The sequence below is a fragment of the Lineus longissimus genome, chromosome 4 (assembly GCF_910592395.1).
Source record: "Lineus longissimus chromosome 4, tnLinLong1.2, whole genome shotgun sequence".
In the NCBI taxonomy this organism is placed as follows: domain Eukaryota; kingdom Metazoa; phylum Nemertea; class Pilidiophora; order Heteronemertea; family Lineidae; genus Lineus; species Lineus longissimus.
In genome coordinates, this window is record NC_088311.1 from 16,073,761 (window position 1) to 16,079,760 (window position 6,000).

Here is a 6,000-nt window from a genome sequence, read left to right on the forward strand (position 1 = left end):
GGACAAAATTTTAAAACGTTAATAGCTCGCTCAAATCAAGTTCATTTTTGATGAAACTTGGTTATGTTAGTCAAGACATCTCAAATGCTTGGGAAAAGGCATATTTCATTGATATCTCAAGATTATCCCTCTTCATTGAGACAAGAGCACTAATGAATATTCATAGGTTGGAGGGTCCATGCCTATCTATTAGACGAGTGCATGTTTTTTACTCTCAAGTACATATTTGGAGAGGTATTGAAAAAATATTTGCTGTGGCAAGTCTACAGATATAAATAAATTGTTTGGTAAAAAAAATAATTTTGAATTTTGACAACCTGGCCATGGGGGGTGATTCAAATTTGGAGTGAAAATGGCCGAAATGGGTAAAAATGTCCACTTGTGTCAAACTTGTCAATTAAAAAAAAAATTTCCGTGGTCAATCACCAATTTCCATCGCACCAGTTACTCGCAAGACTAACCCGTATATCATATCCGAATTTCAGTTTCACTACTTGACGCATTCTTTGATGGCGGGCATTTGAAATAACTGGAAATGGCTTGGAAAATCAATTGTGGTCTTGTCTCACAGTCGTTTATCAATACATCACTTATAGTATAGTACACTGAAACTCTGATGATGGCGGCCACGGGTACAGTGGACTAGTTAGCGGAAAAGCGGGAAGTTACGCTGTGCGCATGCTCATTGCGATTGCAATGCTTGATGCGTATTAGGCGCGTCACACTACGAATTCCAATGCGGCTTCAATGCGGCTTGGCCAAAGCGACTTGGTTGATGTGTATTAAGGAACTGCATTTGTTAAAGTGGTTTGAAAACGGTACAAACCGACTTGAGTGTTACAGCCAAAAGCGTATTAAAGTTTTAATGCGCAGTCAATTCGCATTAAAACGCTAGTGTGACCACGGCATTAGAACTGCCCTCAACTCCAAGAGCTATATGTCCCTGTGCTACGACTCTTTGGAGGACACATGTCTCAGAGCTGCCCTCTTCTATCTCGAGCTAGAAACAAGGGTGCTTCATAGGGGTGCCATGGAAAATCCAAGGGTGCTTTACGGCACCAAGGGTGCTTTGGGGGTGTTTTAGGGAGATAAGGGTGCTTTGCAAGTTGTGAGGGTGCCATGGATGGTAGAGGTGCTAATTTGGCACCCTAGGGTGCCATTTCAGCACCATTTCGGCCCCTCAAAGGGTGCGTTAGCCTAGTGAGGCATTCAGTGGCCGGATGTCGCCGCCAGTTGACCTAAGCCTGCGGTTAAAACGGCGCCTAGGTCTCACTAGCCAGTGCAATGGCCGGGCCTACCTGGCTCCACAAATGGCGCGACGTCATTTCATGCATACCCCTGTTCAAGTGGCTGTCGACCTTGCAGTATATCACTCTCACACATAAACCTATACATTTCTGAATAGCTTGTCGCTTCTAGAATACATCTGGCCAGCTTTCATTGTTATCAAGTAATTCAGTCATGAGAACATGGGGGCAGCACAATACATGAGACACCCTGTACATCGATGAAAATTTTGAAAATTTCACCTTGCCGCCTTATAACTTGACAATTAACATGGATGGTGAAATAATATTTTTATAAACTTCTACTTATCACCTTGAGAAAGCCAAATAATAACAATTTTAAATTTTGATACCAAAATAGGGTGCCGTTGCGGCTTTTCTTTGAGCATTTTGACCGCGAAGTCTCACCTTGAGAACATGTGCACTCTGACAGGAACCAGTTCATGTCAACATCCGATTGAGCTATAAATAGCATGCGAGGCCTGGTCACTGCGGACGTGCACAGAAGAAGCTGATATTTCAACGTACTCTCTACTATACAACAGTAGAGCATTTCACTGTTGTCGATATCGCATTAAACAGTGAACATTCTACTGTGTGTTTGCTTTTGCGCACATTCTCTGCGCAACGGAAGAATACCATTGAATATTCTGGAATATTGTTGAATGACCACGTGATTTAATTTGTACTATGTACATAGTTTTTGACTGTAGCCGAATAGATAATCAATCAATAAATCAATTTGAATTTCAAATTTTGACTCATTTATTTTATTTTAGCAGTGAGGATGGGCGGCTACAGGCGGTATCATTTCCAACAACATGTCACATGCACAAAAGAGACCTTTTTCCCCTATGTGCCAGGAGTATGAGGGGTTGGGGCGGTTAGGTCCTCTCATTCCCAGCCGCCAGTCACAATCTGGTATATTTTGTCTCGAGTATGAATTTTGGCAATAATCATGGGTCGGGGTCCTATCATTGCCAGCCACGAGTCACAATCTGGTAACTTTTTGTCTCACATATAATGTTTGGCAGTGATCATGGGTCGGGGTCCTATCATTCCCAGCCACGAGTCACAATCTGGTAACTTTTTGTCTCACGTATGAAGTTTGGCAGTGATCATGGGTCGGGGTCCCATCATTCCCAGTCACGAGTCACAATCTGGTAACTTTTTGTCTCACGTATGAAGTTTGGCAGTGATCATGGGTCGGGGTCCCATCATTCCAAGTCACGAGTCACAATCTGGTAACTTTTTGTCTCACGTATGAAGTTTGGCAGTGATCATGGGTCGGGGTCCTATCATTCACAGCCACAAGTCACAATCTGGTAACTTTTTGTCTCACATATAAAGTTTGGCAGTGATCATGGGTCGGGGTCCCATCATTCCCAGCCACGAGTCACAATCTGGTAACTGTGAACTGTCTACTATGTGAGCGGAATATGGAGACAGTGAAGAGTTCACTGTTTTGTGCGGAGCATGCTCTGGATATTTTCCTCAAATAATCGTCAGAGCTACCTCTTCACAAAATACCCAGGACACCGACATTTGAACATGCAGCAATAGCGATATGATAGGCTTATCTGTATCCATGGTAATCGCCTGAGATTGAAGAACTTTTTTTTTAGGGGCGACCAATCTTGACCTGATCACCACTGGCTAGTGAGACCCTAGGCCTATTTAAGGGGTCCGAGGATGGTTTGCGTCACGGCTCCGACGTCAGGATGGGTCTGCTGATGTCATGACGTCACAATGCCAAAATTTGACGGAAAGATCACCGATTGGACGCCGTTTTGGGAACGATTCGTTACCGAGATTGACAGAAATGCTGATATTTCGGATATCAATCGTTTTGACTATCTCTATGGGCTTCTAGAGGGCGAGGCTCTGAATGCAATTCGGGCGATCATTCGACTGCTAACTATGCTGTTTTGAAACAAACGTTGAAGGACAATTTTGGTAGACCTAAAAAGATAATTCGAGCGCATGTGTTGCGATAAGTGCATCTGAAAGAGCCAAAAATATCAGGACAGGGACTTCGAACGTATTATAATAGTGTAATGACTGACATTCGCAGTTTAGATCAATGCTGACACTAAGGATGCAGCAGCTATTTTGATTCCTATTATTGAGGATAAGTTGCCTGGTGTTGTACGTGCGGATATTGCGGACAGTGACCGTGCAGAGGAATACGACCTCAAAACGTTCCTCGACGCTTTGAAGTGCCAGGTCGAAAAGTACGAAACAGCGGCTACAAATCTTGACCTTGGTGATGTAGTCATCATTGAAGATGATAAGGTACCGAGGACACGATGGAAATTAGCAGTTGTCCTAGATTTGATTCGAGGTGCAGATTCTAGAGTGCGCGCTGCATTTATTAGATATGATGGTAATCGCACCACAAGTAGGGCTATTGCCAAACTGTACCCATTAGAGGTCAGTGTTGACACTGCTACTCGAGATTCAGCGCAAAGCCTGATGAAGCAAGTGCTCATTCTGAATCTAGAGATTCTGTTGAAAATGGGCCACCTGACATAAATCAGTTGAGACGTAGCAAGCGATCATCAGTTGCAGCAACCAGAGCAAAAATTGCGGAGCAGCTCCGTTAATTGTCGGGCGGAGAATGTGGAAACTAGCATGGGTCTTTTGCCATGTTGGCCAATTGGTGTTAGTAAATGACCAAGATTATTCGCCATGCTTCAACGGGTGGGTGATAATACCATCGCTAACCCACAACCTCGCCATGCTTCAACGGGTGGGTGATAATACCATCGCTAACCCACAACCTCGCCATGCTTCAATGGGTGGGTGATAATACCATCGCTAACCTGTAACCTCGCCATTCCTCAACGGGTGGGTGATAATACCATCGCTAACCCACAACCTCGCCATGCTTCAACGGGTGGGTGATAATACCATCGCTAACCCACAACCTCGCTATGCTTCAATGGGTGGGTGATAATACCATCGCTAACCTGTAACCTCGTCATTCCTCAACGGGTGGGTGATAATACCATCGCTAACCTGTAACCTCGCCATTCCTCAAAGGGTCGGTGATAATACCATCGCTAACCCACAACCTCGCCATGCTTCAATGGGTGGGTGATAATACCATCGCTAACCTGTAACCTCGTCTTTTCTCAACGGGTGGGTGATAATACCATCGCTAACCCACAACCTCGCCATGCTTCAACGGGTGGGTGATAATACCATCACTAACCCACAACCTCGCCATGCTTCAACGGGTGGGTGATAATACCATCGCTAACCCACAACCTCGCCATGCTTCAATGGGTGGGTGATAATACCATCGCTAACCTGTAACCTCGCCATTCCTCAACGGGTGGGTGATAATACCATCGCTAACCCACAACCTCGCCATGCCTTAACGGGTGGGTGATAATACCATCGCTAACCCACAACCTCGCCATGCTTCAATGGGTGGATGATAATACCATCGCTAACCTGTAACCTCGCCATTCCTCAACGGGTGGGTGATAATACCATCGCTGACCCACAACCTAGCCATGCTTCAACGGGTTGGTGATAATACCATCACTAACCTGTAACCTCGCCATTCCTTAACGGGTGGGTGATAATACCATCGCTAACACACAACCTCGCCATGCTTCAACGGGTGGGTGATAATACCATCGCTAACCTGTAACCTCGTCATTCCTCAACGGGTGGGTGATAATACCATCGCTAACCCACAACCTCGCCATGCTTCAACGGCTGGGTGATAATACCATCGCTAACCCACAACCTCGCCATGCTTCAACGGGTGGGTGATAATACCATCGCTAACCCACAACCTCGCCATGCTACAATGGGTGGGTGATAATTCCATCGCTAACCTGTAACCTCGCCATTCCTCAACGGGTGGGTGATAATACCATCGCTAACCCACAACCTCGCCATGCTTCAACGGGTGGGTGATAATACCATCGCTAACCCACAACCTCGCCATGCTTCAACGGGTGGGTGATAATACCATCGCTAACCTGTAACCTCGTCATTCCTCAACGGGTGGGTGATAATACCATCGCTAACCCACAACCTCGCCATGCTTCAACGGGTGGGTGATAATACCATTGCTAACCCGCAACCTCGCCATGTTTCAACGGGTGGGTGATAATACCATCGCTAACCTGTTACCTCGCCATTCCTCAACGGGTGGGTGATAATACCATCGCTAACCCACAACCTCGCTATGCTTCAACGGGTGGGTGATAATACCATCGCTAACCTGTAACCTCGCCATGCTTCAACGGGTGGCTGATAATACCATCACTAACCTGTTACCTCGCCATTCCTCAACGGGTGGGTGATAATACCATCGCTAACCCACAACCTCCCCATGCTTCAACGGGTGGCTGATAATACAATCGCTAACCCACAACCTCGCCATGCTTCAATGGGTGGGTGATAATGCCATCGCTAACCTGTAACCTCGCCATTCCTCAACGGGTGGGTGATAATACCATCGCTAACCCACAACCTCGCCATGCTTCAACGGGTGGGTGATAATACCATCGCTAACCTGTAACCTCGTTATTCCTCAACGGGTGGGTGATAATACCATCGCTAACCCACAACCTCGCCATGCTTCAACGGGTGGGTGATAATACCATCTCTAACCCACAACCTCGCCATGCTTCAATGGGTGGGTGATAATACCATCGCTAACCTGTAACCTCGCCATTCCTCAACGTGT